The 17788-nt window shown below is 43.1% G+C and overlaps 1 protein-coding gene across 3 annotated transcripts in view; it reads right to left on the bottom strand.

Annotated features, from left to right (window-relative positions):
- The window catches only part of STK39 (serine/threonine kinase 39), a 296558-nt gene that overhangs the window by 247352 nt on the left and 31418 nt on the right, over positions 1-17788 (bottom strand). The window contains exon 1 of one of the 3 annotated variants that reach the window (XM_073882927.1): positions 14619-14637. The exons of the other annotated variants lie outside the window; for them this stretch is intronic. The gene's annotated coding sequence lies outside the window, so the exon portion shown is untranslated. Of the gene's footprint in view, positions 1-14618; positions 14638-17788 lie in introns of those variants that run through there. 3 annotated transcript variants of the gene reach the window in all.

Here is a 17788-nt window from a genome sequence, read left to right as displayed (position 1 = left end):
GGGGAAAAAAAAGTCCACTCACGTTAATGCCACCCACCCCTCCCTACCTCTCCATCTGATTTGATTTTACTCATGATCCCACTCCTGCCTAGCTGGCCTCCCCTGGCAACCTGAGGTTCTCCCCCAAGTAACATCACACAACAGGAGGTAAGGGACAACCCTAAAGGACAGAGGGCTTCCTGCCCCTCTCTCTCGACACACTCTTCATCCAGGGGCAGAGGGATGATGCCACAGTCTGAAACTCTAGCAGAAAAGAAGAGGTACAAAGGAGTGCTAGTTATAGGACTGCAAAGGTCCGGTGTGGTGGAAAGCAGCGCCTCAGCAATCTGAGCAGGTCCAGGGCGCAGTGGAGTGAGAAAGGCGGCGAAGAAGTACCCCACAAAGGGCACTTCGCCCCACTAGGGGCCTCCTGAAAGTAGCAGCATGCTGTCAACCCCTGCTTCCACCAGCCCCACCCCGAGGTCGCCCGCACGGAAGCACCTGCAACATCTCCGGGTGCCATCCAGGGAGCCTGGCAGAATGTCAGGAGAACTCTCCTTCCCGTGGTCTTGAGGCTAGGGGCCAAAATGTTAGAGGACTATGGGGGAATTGGAAAATGTGCAGATAACGCAAGGGGTCGCCTGGGTATCCCAGGAATATGCAGATGCTGACTCGGTGGGTCTGGGTTGGGGGCTCCCAGGTGATACAATACAGCTGGTCCATGGACCAAACTTTGAATTGCTAGAGCACAGGGGAGGTAGCTAACCCAAATCACCCACAGAGGTTCCAGGTGCCCACCTCTTAACAAAGGAGCAGAGTGTTCAGAAACCTCCTGACCCACCCCTCCTCAACCCCAACAGTGGACTGGGGAGGGCAGCATGAGCCATGGGGTCATGGGGAAGCAGATACCTGGGGAGTCTGGGAGAAGAGGCAACGAACAGCTAGGGGAAGGGGTCACCCGGTCTGCAGGAGTCCAGAGGGAGCAAATCCCTCTACAGGGAACCACATTTGGTAATTTTATGTGTATTTAGCTCTTCAAAATGAAGATTCAACACTCTTCCCCTTAACATTTATTACTTGATTTTTCCGTACCTTTTCAGAAACTGGCTACAAATGAAAGATGAGGCCAACTCTACTTTCCTGCCTCAGGAGACGAAGTGTAATTTAACTTCAAAATTATCTCCAGTAACTGTGGCTTAAATTAACTTGGGCTCCAGTTACCTGGAAATTTATTCCATCAATCCAGAAAACAGGATTCCTCAAATATTATGGGTAACGAAGAGTACACAGTAAACAAAAGTGAACAGCCAGATCACCGTAAATGCTTTTATTCAACACACATTAAACAATTAAACTTTATAACAGCAATACGATGTCTAAATTCAACATACACAGGTTACCTTGTATGGCATTTCAAGAAAAAGAATTATTACAAATAGTAATTTCGTTACCTGAAACTCCCTTCTTGTGGCATGAGGCCTAGGTCCCCAGCTCTGTGACCTCATCTCTAACTGGCAGCAGACATGTGTTCTATGAAGGGCTGCATTGAGGAGCAATATGACGTGGAGTCACTCATTCAACACCTCTTGTTTTAATAGCTAGGCTGATTTGATTGGTAAGTACTTGTTAAACCGATCTTTTAAGAGAGAGATCCTTGATCTCCTTTCTGTTTCATTTACTCATCAAATGATAGAAGTGTTCAGTTTTATGTATTTGCTGTCAGTTTCTGGTTAACCAGGGCTTCTACCTTGAACTCCAAGCTCTCAGAAGGCAGTCACCTCCACTCTCAATGTGCTCTGTTCATTGCCAAGAAGACCCCTCCTACACATAATTTAATGAAAACCTGTTGGCCAGGCCCTCAGGTCCAGGCTCCAAGCTGCTGGTCTACCAGCTATACTGTATGGACCCAAATCCTGAAAATGCCCCGGTTTCAGAGTCAACCTTCTCGTGTGTCAATTAGCTCTGCTTTGTTCCTTCAGCCAATCCAGTCCCAGTTGGGAGACCAAAATGGACAGATAGGTGTAACAACTACACCACCAGTAATGAGGATGGATTGGGAAGGACCAACCAAAAGCATGTGATCTATCATGTACAATCACTGTAGTAATGCCTTCAACACACACAGAATAAGAGCATCTCAAAGTTGAAAACAAACTTCAATTTACAGTTCATACAATCATATGACAAAGGTTATGTGCTTGTTTATTTATTCAAAGACTTTACTGAGCTTCTAAGAATGTCAGGCAGTATTTAAGGTGCTGGGAAGGAGGCAGAGAGGAAAAAGTGTGTGCCCTCCAAGAGTTCACATTTTAATTGGGATGACAGCCATAGATTTCTTTAAAAATCATGAATGAGAATTTGATTTTGTGATAAGTGCTATGACAAGACAGATACATCAAGTTGTGGGAAGATCACTTTAGCTATGATGGTCAGGGAGGCAGGCCTCTCTGAGGTGGTGACTTCTGGGCTCAACTGAAGGAGCCACAAAGATCTGTGGGGAGGAACATCCCAAGAAGAGAGGCAGCACATGCAAAGGGCCTGAGGCAGAAATGAGTTTAGAGAGCTTGAGGGACAGAGACAAGGGTAGTGTGGCTGGAGCTTGTTGATACAGAGGGTAGGTGGAAAAAGAGATGGTCGGACAGGTAGGCAGAGGAATGAACACACAGAGAGAGCCCTGTCAGCCAAAATAAGTGCTTTGGAGAATTCTGACGAGAGCTATTGACTCACATTGTATGCTGCTCACTCCAGCTGCACTGTGGGCACAAAGTTAAAATGTGGAGCAAGAGCAGATGCAGCGTGACTGGTTAGGGAGGTGCCAAAGATGGGCAGGCGCAAATTCATGATGGCCAAAGCTAGGGTGACTGAAGAGGGAGGGAGAAAAGTGGCTGGATTCGGGATATATTTGGAGGTAGAGCCGCGGGATTTGCTAATTGACTGGACGTTAACTAAGGGTGGCGTGGGGGCATTTGGGTAATAAAACTAAATGCACGATCGCCTCCACTATAATCATCACTGCATTTTATAACAAAGACGCTTGATTCTCTCTTCACCTTCACCCTTTCCAAAAAGCTTGAGCTACCATGCATTTGTTCAACCAACCTCCTAAGTCAAGAACAGGAAGGGTGAGGATGCAGGGGCCGGGAACGTGGAAACTATGCTTACTTACTGGAGAGGCAAGTAAGAGCAGGGGGTGTGCTTCCGCACGTTCAAGAGATGTTCTCAGGGAAGAGAGAATTGTTCAGTCATTTCCTACAAATGAATATGTGTGTGTACTGCCTCATGAAGAAACATGTTTTAAAACCAAAAACCGAAATATAAATATTTGGTATTTGGAGGCATTCTTTTTTGTTCATCCCACTCTTTTTCTTTTGGAGGCTCAGAAGAAATAAATAACCAGTCCAATGAAAGCTTTTTTCCTCCCTTCCTTAAAATTAAGCCATGGTAAGCAGCAATGACAAAGAGTGTTCTGAATAAATTTTTTAAAACCCATTACCCGGGGCACCTGGGTGGCTCAGTCGGTTAAGCGACTGCCTTCGGCTCAGGTCATGATCCCGGAGTCCCGGGATCGAGTCCCGCATCGGGCTCCCTGCTCAGCGGGGAGTCTGCTTCTCCCTCTGACCCTCTTCCCTCTCGTGCTCTCTGTCTCTCATTCTCTCTCTCTCAAATAAATAAAATCTTTAAAAATAAATAAATAAATAAATAAAACCCACTACCCAAACACAACTATTTTCAGGATTGTGTATAACATTCTAATCCTTATTCATACCCACACGCATATACACTCACATAATATAGTCATGGTAATTATGGCTCCATGTTCTGCTGTTTGCATGGTGAATTAGATTGTAAAAATTTTTCATGTTTCTAAAATATGTTTATAATTACACTGGTTGCAACACAATACCCCAACATGTTATTGAACCATAAACTCTTGCCTTTAACCTTAGGATGAGACACATGAATCCTCCTTTCTCAGGGTTTTATAAAATAATGTCAAACGGATAACCCATCTTCATCGCAAATAAAAGCTAAAACAATGCCAAATGCAGAAGCTTCAAGTCTCTAATTAAAAAGTTGCTGTATTCAGGAACTCATTAAATTGCTTATAAAATCATTTGTCTGTCGATTAGCCAAACCCCAGTGAGTAAAAGGAAATACATCAATTTCATTCGGGATTATTTACCTAGGCTACTAGAAGAACTCACAAAGCACAACAGGAAATTGGCTGCACCTGCACCAGAGAGTGTGCACTGATTTTTTTTTCAGTGATCGAACGGAATACGGACTTCGAGGACCATCACCTTCCCTGCACTGTGATTTGGCCAAAGTCTTAGCCTTCATCAGGTAAGAGTCCGCAGATGAGACACCACAAGAGACAACTCTGAACGCTTTAAGTATAGTTCCACAACGAAATAGCTCCCTGTATGTAAACATGTGTGGGTAATTTAGAACCCTATAAATATATAACACAAATAAATGTCATAGAGAGATTCATCCTGTATTCTAAAGGTGCCTTTCCTTTAAGGCTTCCGAACCCCTCGAGGCATGGCTACAAAGTGTCATATGCTACACTACCCAGTTGCCATTTTCCCAGCTGCATTCCGATTCTTCGTATTTTAGGCGATGCTAAAAGTAGCAGAGGGACAAGGGGAGCGTGAGGGGCTTTAGCTTCCAAAAGTATTTTGTGCATCCCTGAGACCCTGACACTTCAAGGGTTATGCCATGCAGCAGACACAAGGCTGACACCACTGAAGTTCGTTCTCAGCTTTAAAAGGAAGCCAGTCCCAGCCTCTCTGTGAAGATTCGCAAATGCCTTGGACACCAGAATGTCACCTTTTCCATGTATTTTACTCACTGTCCTTAACTTGTGAGTCCAACCATTTCAGGAGAATGTCTGCAGGAGAACAAGAGATGGCTATCTACAGGTAAGATCCCATCATGGGTCCCCTTAACCTGGAACACTACGGAAGCTGTTCAGCTTTGCAAACTCTACCATATTTCAAAGTCACTGGTGAAAAGGCACCGCTTTAAGGAATTCCATGATGATTCCCTGTATTTTTTATGTCAATGCAGACTCTCACATCTTCTGCCAGGACTTACATTGAACAAAACCTCCAAAAGGACTTCCAGATTCTTTGGACAACGGGTATTCAGCCATATCCAATACTGCTTGGAATAATTAAGCTGTCAGCAAGGTCTTAGAAATGTTTGGGCTACGGGCGCCTGGGTGGCTCAGATGGTTAAGCGTCTGCCTTCGGCTCAGGTCATGATCCCAGGGTCCTGGGATCGAGTCCCGCATCGGGCTCCCTGCTCCTTGGGAGCCTGCTTCTCTCTCTCTCTCCCTCTGTCTCTCGTGAATAAATAAATTAAATAAAAAAAAAAAAAGAAATGTTTGGGCTACGAGAGTATCTGGATGTCATATTATGTTTCACGATAGTATCTGACCTGCATTACAATTCCTCATATTCTCCAGCAAGAAACAAAATGACTGAACAGGGCCAGTGAAATAACGTTGTTTTCCATTCACCTTAGTTTCGCTCTGGATCTTTAAAGTAACATTTTCCTGAGTTTTTTTAATCTATGTATCAAAAACTGTGTCAAAATATTTAAGGAGTGGGAAAGGCTATGACTGGTTAAACAGAAAAAAAAGCAATCCATGGAAATATTAAATGTTATGCTACTAGTCTCAGAGCTCAGCACACCTGAAATCTACAGGACACAGCATCCCCAACTACCATCTTATCCTCAACTCTGAAACAAATGTATTTAAAGGATACCACAAGTTAAAATTAGAATTTAAAAAAAAAACATTCTTGGGGCACCTGGGTGGCTCAGTCGGTTAAGCATCTGCCTTTGCCTCAGGTCATGATCCTGGAGTCCCTGGATGGGGACCATGGTAGGCTCTCGGCTCAGCGGGGAATCTGCTTCTCCCTCTGACCCTCTCCCCTCCTCGTGCTCTCTCGCTCTCTCTCAAATAAATAAAATCTTTAAAAAAAAATCCATCCAGTTAAGCAAATTCTTTCTCATCTTCTACTACCATTTAACCAGTAAACATTAACCTTGTATTTCTGTATCAGTTTATAAATAATCATATTTTCTCTACTTGGTTTTATGATGCTGAAATCCACAGAAATGTCTACTTGCTGTGTGCTCAGGGACCTAATGTTATCAGACAGAACAATCATCTTCTGTAGCTCAGGGAGACCAAGAGGTGTTAACAAACATCTTCTATGTGGGACTGATACCAGCCCAGAACAACCTGACTCTTTGCACTATACGCTTTTTTTTTTTAAGATTTTATTTATTTATTTGACAGAGAGAGACACAGCGAGAGAGGGAACACAAGCAGGGGGAGTGGGGGAGGGAGAAGCAGGCTTCCCGCTGAGCAGGGAGCCCGATGTGGGGCTCGATCCCAGGACCTTGGGATCATGACCTGAGCCGAAGGCAGATGCTTAACGACCGAGCCACCCAGGCGCCCCTGCACTGTATGCTTTTGATGTAAGATTCACAGTCACAGTCTCCAACTCAATAAATTCATCTGACAGGATGACAGGAGGAGTTGGGGAGGGGGGACGAATAGGAACAAGGAGTTAAAACTTTTTAAAGGCACGTCTCACATGGTTTACATTTTCCGACAACACTCCCCACTTGACTTTTAATTTCTACCTCACACTTTCATTTATTAAGTAAATGACGGAAATTCCTTCCAAGATTTTCTTTTTAAATATTTTGGATTCGCAGCCCACACCACAGAGGCCAAAGCTTAAGCTAGCCGTGAGATGCTGTGCCTCATGGAAAAGTGTAGGTAAAACATACCCCGCAGAAAGAGATTTCTCTAAGACCACATGCAGACCCAGCACCGCAGCACAGGAGAGGCACTGAAATGTATTTCTGGGCAAACCTGGGACATTTATTTTGTCCTTAAGTCAAGAAATGACAAACATTCACTTCAGGAGTTAGCAAGCTCTGGTCATCACAGGTCAACTCAGCAAGCCAGTCTCCCACCCTCCAACCTTTGAAAGAGTTGCAAAAAGAAACTCTTTAAAATACTAGTACAGTCAATATTCTAGATCACCAGGCCCAAATCAATGAAAGAAGAGAGAAACCAGACACAAATAATTTGCAAGTGGATGGAATCTGGTCACTTTTATCCCATTCCTAAAGGAATGCAATTTGAGGCTAGGAGAAATCCCATGCACATTTCACTTCTTTTTCCCCAAAGCCTCCTAAAACCCCCACTGAGAATAAACACCACCTCCCTCCAACCCACTCCTTTCCTACCCCAAATCACAATTCCATCAGCCAATGAACAAGGAGATTTTCCCAGCCTGGGTTCCTGAATTGGTTCCCAAAAGACTTAGGACTCTGAATCAAAATAATGTTCAAGGAGACCATCCAATAAAAAGATATCTCTAGTTGCCATTAAAGCAAGAACAAAGAACAGTTTTGTCCTGCTTCAAACAGCTCTAACAGATTATTCTCTGTCAATGGCCCCAAAGAAACAGAAAACAACTGGAGAGGAGGCATCATGAGGAGAATGAGGTCCCTTCTTCATGCTCACCCAGTAGCCACACAGCCAGGATTTCTGCAAGTGTTTTTGGTTTTGGGGCTTGTTTGTTTTTTAATTTTTAATTTTCTTAAATTTACATTCAATTACTTAACATATAATATATTATGGGTTTCAGAGGTAGAGGTCAATGATTCATCAGTCATATTTAAAACCACTGCTCATTACATCAAGTGCCCTCCCCAATGTCCATCACCCAGTTACCCCATCGCCCTACCCTCTCCCCTCCAGCAACTCTCAGTTTGTTTCCTGTGATTAAGAGTTTATCATGGTTTGTTCTCTCTGATTTCGTCTTATTTTTTCTTCTCTTCCCCTGTGATCCTGTTTTGTTTCTTAAATTCCACATATCAGAGAGATCATATGATACTTGTTTTTCTCTGATTATTTCGCTTAGCATTAATACCCTCTAGTTCCAACCACGTCATTGCAAATGGTAAGATTTCATTTTTTGGTGGTTGAGTAATACTCCATTGTGTGTGTGTGTGTATATACATATATATATATACACCACATCTTCTTTATCCATTCATCTGTCAGGGGACATCTGGGCTCTTTCCATAGTTTGGCTGTTGTGGAAATTGCTACTATAAACATTGGGGTGCAGGTACCCCTTTGGATCACTACATTTGTATCTTTGGGGAAAAACACCCAGTAGTACAATTGCTGGGTCATAGGGTAGCTCTATTTTCAACTTTTTGAGGAATTTCCATACTGTTTTCCAGAGTGGTTGCCCCAGCTTACATTCCCACCAACAGTGTAGGAGGGTTCCCCTTTCTCCACAACCTCGCCAACATCTGTAGTTTCCTGACTTGTTAATTTTAGCCATTCTGACTGGTGTGAGGTGGTATCTCATTGTGGTTTTGATTTGTATTTCCCTGATGCTGAGTGATGTTGAGCATTTTTTCATGTGTCTGTTAAAACTCTTCACAGCGTAGGGATAGAGGGAACATACCTCAATATCATAAAAACCATACATGAAAAGCCCACAGCAAATATCATTCTCAATAGGGAAAAACTGAGAGCTTTTCCCCTAAGGTCAGGACTTCTGCAAGTGTTACCTACGGAGCGCCTGTATCAGAACCATCTGAGTTACTGTGAAAAAGAAAAATGCTGGGATTTGGTCAAACTTCCCAAATACAGTCTCTGCGTTGTAGCTTGAGGACCCACATGCTTTAACAGGCTCCCTGGGAATTCTTCTGCACAATGAGGTTGGAAAACCATCATCAACTTCAAACTACCTCTGTAGACCTCCCAAAGTTTTGACTATCTTCTCCAATGCAAATCATGGCGACTGCAAATTAAATCACCGAGTTCCTCTATTTCCTCACAAGTGCTAATGATCGCTCGAACAGACATAGTCCTAATCCCTTTTACTCCGAACAACCCTATGAAGTATTTCATGCCCATTTTATGCCTGAAGAAACAAAGACCCAAGGTCAAACTTTTCATAAGTGGCAGAGTAAAGATTTGTATCCAGGTGTCTTCTGACGTGGAAAAGTCTTCCTTCACATGACTCCCTCTGATAAGCAGGGAAAGTAACTGACTGTTTTCTTGGTTCTCCTGCTGGTCATTTACACAGTAAGTCATGATGCTCTCCCCCTCCCCCGCCAAAATTCCACCCCAAAGATAACCGCTTCCATCATATGCAGCAGTGTCCAAACTGCTAGAATGCTCTCTCTAGATTGGTTTACTACAATTTAACAGACAGAATACATAAAAATTTTGGAAAACATCTGGAGATTAAAAAGAGAGAATCAGGGCTGTAAGACAATTGAAACAGCTAACTGAGATTAGGCTGATAGAATACGACCATATGCAGAAGATGGTGAATGAGCACACACTTTTCATCTCCACTTTCAGAGCAACTAACTGAAGCAGAAGGGACTTAGGTTAGATGAGCAGATGAACTTTCTGATGGGGAACAGTATAATAAGGGCATGGAGGTTATCTAATGCCATGGATGGGAAGATTTACCAAAAAACAAAACAAAACAAAACAAAAACCATCTTTATATCTAGGGCAGGGTTTCTCAAACTTGAGATATTGACAGATGTCCCAGAGGGTGCAGGAAGAGAAGGTCAAAGTCTCCCTTACTAAGAGATTTTGAGTCAGAGGGGGTTCCACCTGAAAGAGGGGAGAGAGAGAAGAGAGGTGGGGAAGACGCCGGATGTCCTTTCCAAGGATCAAGGTCGTGGCCAACCCAGAGAACTGAAACCGCCTGAGGGAAAAATCCAGGAACCCAAATTACCCAGAAACCGAAGGATTGGCTGCCCTCAGGAAAACAACAAAAAGGAAGAAATGGGAGACAAAAGACGGGAAAGGGAATCAGTTTGTCTCCGGGCACCCAGTTACGTAAAACCAGGGCTCCTCCTAGGAAGGCATTCTAGCCAAGGCTGCGTTTATGAGAAAGGACCCTTCAGAGCGGCCACCAATGTCAGAGCGGAGGCTTCTTATCGTGTTGGATGGTGTTGACGTGACGCCGAAACTGAACACTCTGGAACATGAACCACGGAAAGAGTGGGGAGAAACACAGAGTCTCCTCTCTCTTCGAGGCCTGCAGCCGCTTGAAAACAAAGAAAAGGTTATAAGATTTGGAGAACCAATGTGTGTTCCGGAAATGCTTGTGAGAGGCACCGCGTGTTTGCGCAGCAGAACAACTGGAGGAGCTCCGGGACTTCTGACGGGGACGACCCACGTGTCGATCAGCAAGCACTGCCGAAATATACAAGGTGCTGTGACAGGAACTTACACAAAGCAAGGTCACCACACCTGGCCGTGCACCTTGGGGCATACAGTTCAAGGCAACTTTAAAAGTGGGAGCTGAAGACATGCAAACAGGAGGTGTCTTCTGGGCCTGCCAAGGTGGTCCCGCACTGGCCCCTCAACATTTCACCACCATCACCGAAACAAAAGAAAGAACCTGTCACTCAGAGAGGAAGGCCAGGGAAGCGGGCAGGAAATCTATCCAGAGCAGAAACAAGAGGGCCCCAATCTCCTGCCCTGGGAACCCGAGGTGGAAGAGGCAGGAAAAGCAGGATCCTGGGTCCGGAGGGCAGCTTGGAGTCAGGCACCCCACCTGGCGGCTGGCAGAAACCATACTGCAGCGCTCTGCCCACCAGTGAGCCACTCCACCATTCACTATTTTCCAAGCATCTAAGCGTGCAGATCAACAAACGAGACACAAGCGTTAGCCCTTCTAAAGATTTGCCCTGTCGGATACTGAAATCTGAATTAGGCATAAAAGGAGAGGAGAGAGAAGGAGATTATTCTTCCTGGTTCTTTATTTGCCATTTCAGATGCTAATGATGCATACTTTGCTCCAAGGCAAATTTTAAATCCCTGGATGTGCTTTCTCATTACATCTAACGAAATTCTCTTGGCAAGTTTTCTAGGCTTTCCTTTGTGTGTGCTCAAGGAATACAAAGTCTTTGAACAATAGTGTAAACCAAACATAATTAAGTACTATACTGCACTGAAGTTTACTCTGAAATGCATGGAAAGATCACTAAGGTGAACTGATGGATGGATAGAGGTGGTGGGTAGATGGACACATGATAAAGCAAGTACGTAAGACGTTAATGGTACACTATAGGTAATGGATATATGGGTATTCAATGTAAATTTTTCTGACTTTGCCACACGTTTGAAAATTTTTCATAAGAACAATGTTGAAAGCAATTTTTCTAAAGATTTATTTTTGAGAGAGAGAAAGCACACACACACGTGCAAGGAGTAGGGGGCCACAGAGAAAAACAGAGTCTTAAGCAGATTCCTGCGCTGAGCCTGGAGCCAGCCCTACCTGCTGCAGCTCAATCCCATGACCCTAAGATAATGACCTGAACTGAAACCAAGAGTCGGACGTCCAGCCAACTGCACCACCCAGGCATCCCTTCAAAAGCAATTTTTAAATAACCCTGTAGCATTTATGTTGGAATAATATGTAATGACAAGGGGAAAATTAATAATATATTTAACAGAAATAACACATTATAAAACATCATTTACAATATAATACCAATTTTGTGAATATACAGTAAACACCAAAATACTGTTTTTCTTTTGGAGATGGAATTACGGGTGACTTTTATTTTATTCTTTGTGCTTTTCCTACATTTTCCAATTTTTCTTTAATGAGCATGTATTATGTTATAATTTTAAACATTACTTGATAACATTAAAGTTTAAAAAAACAAAATCTCTGAAGCCAAATTTAAATTACTTACTCTTGAGAATTATATGGATAAAAAGTTTTATCACGGTGGGTTTTTTATATACAGGTTCAACTCCCTTAGTAGCAGATTTTCTAACTCAGCCAAAGACAATCCTATAAGCCCTGCTCTTGACAATTAACACATTTCCTCATTGTCTTAGAGCACTCAGTTCCTTTTTAGCAGATTTTCAAGTCAAAGCTCTCAATTCGTATAAATTCTACCTGTCCCATAAACATCCATCTGGTTTACCACCAACGCAAAGCACACCCCCGGACAACGGTGTCCTCAGGAGGGCCCCCTTCAGTCTCCAGAAAAGTCCACAGCTGGCACATCTACCTATGTTTCTTTGTCCAAGACATACCGCACAACACATACTTCCCAGCTCAAGCACAAAGATACAGCTGATGAGTAAGTGTTGCAGCAGAAATGAGATTGAGACTCTTGCTTCTGTGGCCGACTTTGAACAAACCACATGACCCCTAACTCTAAAATGAGAGTACTTATCTCAGCATACTAGAGTCTCTCTGCATTCTTTAACATTTTACAGTTACAGATCTAAAAAACAGACACCTCACATTCCACTCACTTCTAGAAGAGAATAAAGGAATCAAAAAAACAAGAGTTTTCTCAAGGATATATTTGTGGATCCAATGTTCAGAGACAGTGATCAATCCAAGGTAGGGAAGGAGGGAAGAGAGGACTCACATACATCTCCAAGCTCCTTGTGATGCCTTCCAAGGAGATGGAAACCAACCCCATTAACATGAGTTGGGATCCACAATATGAGCGTAACTCTAGGTAAGCCCACTCAATCAGATTCCAGCTTCTGGAGAGATTCATTTAACACCCCTCTTTTACCTTACCCGGTACAACTTCCCGTGTTCAAAACCAGTCAGAAAGTTGTCAGCCTTGCAAGCAGCTGAGCTCAGGGAAGTAAAAGCCACCTTCTCAGCTATATAAATGACCAAAGTTGGATTAAGCTGTCCTCTGAGAACTCAAAAACTGCTACTGATAATCTTTTATGCCATTTGCATTTCTTTCCTTACTTAATTTTCCTTTGCATAAAAGTTTCAATTACATAAACAGTGAGAATTATCTATATACTCTAACTGGGGAAGTAACTGAGTACTATTTCAAGAGTACTTACATTTTCCAATGTAGGAGAATTCACCCAAATAGGTAGACTGTTTTATAAACGTATTAGAGCCCTTCCCTCTTGTATCTCCTTTTTGACTCATTTTAACCCTCAATTAAGCACCTATTACTTGCACCACACAATGAAGGCAAGGCAGCAGATACGGCAATGAGTGAAGGATACCTACTGCCCTGTGGGATGGTAAGTCTCAGCACAAGATTGTATGCATACAAAAAAGAATACAAATGTCAGCAGAGATCCCAAGTGCTCTGGCAGCTTAACGGAGTGTAGACAGTCCCCAACTTCCAATGGTTCCACTTAACTATTTTTCAACCTTACAATGCTGCAAAAGCAGTATGCATTCAGGAGAATCTGTACTTTGAATTTTGAATTTGGATCTTTTCCAGGCTAGTGATACGCAGTAGGATACTCCCTTGTGAGGCTGGGCAGTGGCCACTGTACTTCCTGGCCAGCCATGCGATCATGAGGGGAAACAACCAACACACTTACACCCATTCTGTGTCTCACTTTCAGTACAGTATTCAATAAATTGCAGGAGGTATTTAATGCTTTGTTATAAATAGGCTTTGTTTTGATTTTTCCTGACTGTAGGTTATTGTGAGTGTTCTGAACACATTTAGGGTAAGGCTAGGCTAAGCTATGATGTTTGGTAGGTTAGGTGTATTAAATGCATTTTCAACTTAGTATTTTCAACTTATGATGGGTTTACTGCGATATAAGCCCATCATAAATTGAGAAAGATCTGTAAATTGTATCCACTGCCTGGTGAAATAATGAAGAAAAAGTTTTCATGAAAGAATTATTTAAGATGTGCCTTGAAACATGGGAAATGACAGTAATACTAAACATAGCTTAACATTTATTGAGCAATTAAAATGCAGCAGGTACTGCAGTATTTTACATCCATTACTAAACACTAAGACTCTCATGAGACAGCAGTGTAGCCCCATGTTACAGATAAGGTCACTGAGATGTGGAGAGTGATTTGCCCAAGGTCAAACAGCTGGTCACAGGGAGAAGCTCCAAATCCAGGTCCACCTACTACTCCCAAAACCCAGGGAGGGAGAAGTATACAGAAAGAACTATTGAGAAGAAAAGCAGGGGTGGGAAAGGCAATATCAGAGACGAACCAGGGCAGTACACATTCACAAAAACCAGCTTCTGGTCTGACCCGGGAGGTCCCTTCTTTGTGGATGGCCTGGGTAGAGCAGAAGTATGGTCACACATTCTAACGTCGACGTCAAGTAATGAACACCTCTGGAAAAAAAGATCACAGAAAGCCAGTGTCCTCATAATGTTTGATATGCATGAGTACATATTAAACTGTGTCCTAATCCTACGGAGATAAAAAAAAAATAGTAAGCATTTTTTACACCTCACCACCTAAGCTCTGGCCAAGACATCCTGTTGTCATCAAGATTTAAGGATACGCTAACCCACGAGATCACATAAACCTGAAATGATCAATCGACCAAGTGCAAGGACATTTTCGGAAGCAGACAATATCAACACAGCGTGAAAATTAACAGCAGCACCAATAGAACCTTTCTGACTTTCCCAACAGGGGCAATAGTTAGTGGCAACAGCCATCCTTATACTTTTCTATGGCAGCATGCTGCCTGGTTTGTGAAGAAAGCTACATGCCGAAAAGCCGTGACAGAAAACTGAAGCCTCTTTAAGTGCATACTTTCCCTTAGAAACTTACTCCACCGCTTCCTTTACTATAAAGACCTCTCAAATCCTCATCTCGGGTTCCCGTCTCTTCTCTGAGATCCCAGTCTGCAATCACACAAGAGTGACAGGCACACCACCATCTCCTTCCCCAGCACAAGCACGCCGCATTGCCTTGCAAGAGGCAGGGCCTTGTGGATGGCCGGGCCAGTGAGATGGGAGCAATGCTGCGTGGCTCCCCCGCAGAGGCAGAGGAAAGCTAGGGCAGCTCCGCCCCTCCTGCGGCAAACAGACCACGGCCCACGACGCTGAAGCGGCCAGAGCCCTGAGCGGCTGCAGGAAGGGGCGCTGGCTCTCCGAAGGGCACTGCTCCTGTGTTAAGCCCCTGCGACTGGGGGCTGGTCTGTGACCGCACACACCGTACGTTACTACACCACACGTTACTACACCACCGCCCTGCCTCACCTGAGAAAACAAGCTCACTGGACCTCCACGGGCACCAAAAGTCCACCTTAAATTCTCCGCCTTGTTCCACCTAAATCCGGAGAAACCTACCTCCCTTCCATTTTGGGTAACCTCCAGAAACCTTAGGTTCTGCTCCCCTCCTTTGCATCCCCAGGCCTGAATGAAGAAATTGCACAGAAGCAGTATGATAAATTTTTATTAACGGTGATGAAAATCGTAAGCAAAGTCAAATGAATTTTAACAAGTTAGACTTTAAAAAGAATGATGGAAATTCTAGAGAGATCGCGAGAAAAACATTTATTTTGGAAAAAAAATAAGGCTCAATCATGAAGCTCTGGGTCTACTTAGATTACCTTTTTCCTTACTATGCTATACTAACATAATTGAAAAAAATCTCAATTCCCACTCAGGCTGCAAGGGCATTGACAACTCTAAAGACATCAGAGCAGATAAAAGAGACATGTAAGTATGCTGATATTTTTGCAAGGATTAGACCGCGACTACCCAGAACCTACTAGAAGCTGATACTCTTCACAAATACCACCCACAATTGTAAAAATTAAAAGCTTAAACCCACAGGATTGTAATGCAAATATCAGAAGTTCACTTCAAAGGTCAATTGCCACCATTTTTTCCCACCCCTTCTTGAAAGGGGCCCACACATGCAGGCTAAGAGAACAGCTGTGAAAGGAAATATATGTTGTGGTTTCATACAAATTTCTAGCTTAGAGGTATTTCAAATTTCATTACCAGCTCCCAGATCATACAGGCTACACAGAAACAGCAAGACACATGCACAATCCCACTGGTCTATCTACTAGTTAAACAAACTGTCACACTTTGAATAATGGATCTAAAATCTACACTCAGAAAAATCTTTAATCTCCCTTTTGTTTTCTGTGAAAAAACCAGGGAAGATTTTCTTTTTATCTGAAGGACAATTTATACAAAATGATACACTATTTGATTATTATTCCATTTGCCTTTCTCTGAAATAAGGCAAAAATACGCTCAACAAAATTTCAGTCATGAGTGGGCAGATTGTTTAAAAAGGAAAGGTAACTAATTAGCCCAACTTCCCCGTGGCCATCCAATTCCATTGAGGAAACAAACTTCAGTTCCTTTCAGCTGAACTTAAAAATCTTACACCTTCAATAAACTAGGACAAAATGTACTAGTAAGCACCAGCCAAGACAATAAAAAAGTCCACCCAAAAGGCAAAGCAAGACTGTTCTCTCCCCCATTGCACCTATTTCATTTTAAGAGTATTACCGAGTATGGCAGGATTGCTCAACTTCCCTGCTCGAAAGAAGTATATGAGACTGACAACCCTTCATTTCAAACACAGGAGTCAAGAGGAAGTAGTATTGATTCACTGGCTAGCACACATCCACCAAGTACTTACCACACATGTGTACCTGTTCTTAATTGTCACTTCTGTTCCAGAGTTTCCAGAGTCCACCAACCCTGGGAACAACAGAGAAGCCAGAAGTTCTGCCTTCTCAACCATGCTTTGGGCCTTTCATCTCTAAAGCAGTGAATTCCTGGTAATATTTGCTGGTGGGAAAATTCCTGACTTAAAGTTATGATCTAATGCCTTCATATGCTTTCTCCAGTGTACTGGGTTTTTTTTTTTTTAATTTTACCTAAGTGTAAGTAGTAAACATACGTCTACTTCATAAAGCATCATTAACATCCTGTCTTCTGTCTCCAAGTGGCTCATCGGAGGAAACCTGTATGAGGGAACCTTGCACCATAGCTGTGTGCAAATACCTCTTTCAGCACAGGGCATTCGTGTAAATACTCTTACTCCTGGTCCTGAAAGTAAAATTCAGACACAGACTCACTGATTCTGTTATAAGCCAAACTGTACACTCTTGTCACGGTGCGGGTGAAGGCAACGGGGCCCGAGATAGGAGGGTTCTTCCCAGATAACAGCCCCACTCTGTCCCAGTTATTTAAAAAGTGACTTATTGACAGTTACCCATTTGGGCTCTGCAGAAACAATGAGGCATCTCAGTTGAAACGAATAGGAAGAGGAACAAGAATGGCACCTTTAAAAAGTTAAAAAGTATCTCTTCAGTCATCCAGAACCTTTGCTGTTCTCACTTCAGAAGAGGTGAAAGAAGGAAGTTTGAGGCCTGACTTAGAGACCACACACCTTCATTTTACAGAGAGAAGTAGCTTGTAAGGCAAAGATAATCTTAATACCTTGTGCTCAGTAAACAGAACAAACTAATACATTCATTCAGTTAAGTGTTTATACAAGGAAGTTACTGAAACCTACCATTTCGGAGAAGGTTTCCTCCCCACCTCACCTGCAGGAAAATGGCACCCACCTTCCTCCCAACCTTGATTTCCAGTCAGTAAGTGCTTCAGAAAGAAGTCTTCCACTCTGGCCCACTGCTCCAGAACCACTCCTCCACATGGAACCTGGCCAACTCTCTTAAACCTGCACCCTTGGGAAAATCACTTAACCTCCCTGAGCCACCTGAGATGTGGCGGACCTGGATTAAATGAAGAAGGCTTACAGATATTACTAGGAAAACTGTTTAGAGCATGCTTCAAAAAGCACCAAGTTGCAAAAGAACTCATTCCATGTGCCATGACTAATTTTATCCCACACCCTGACAATTCCAAAAGGGTTCATAGCATAAAATAGTAAACTTTATCTAAAAGTCATGTTTTCAGACCGTAGTTTTAAACAGTAAATTATAATGCCAAGTTACACATGCAGAC

The sequence above is a fragment of the Callorhinus ursinus genome, unplaced genomic scaffold, assembly GCF_003265705.2.
Source record: "Callorhinus ursinus isolate GAN/ISIS: 27379988/994484 unplaced genomic scaffold, GSC_fseal_2.0 scaffold2, whole genome shotgun sequence".
NCBI lineage: Eukaryota > Metazoa > Chordata > Mammalia > Carnivora > Otariidae > Callorhinus > Callorhinus ursinus.
The sequence above is the reverse complement of the archived record's forward strand: the minus strand, read 5'-3'. Positions and strand labels throughout refer to the sequence as shown.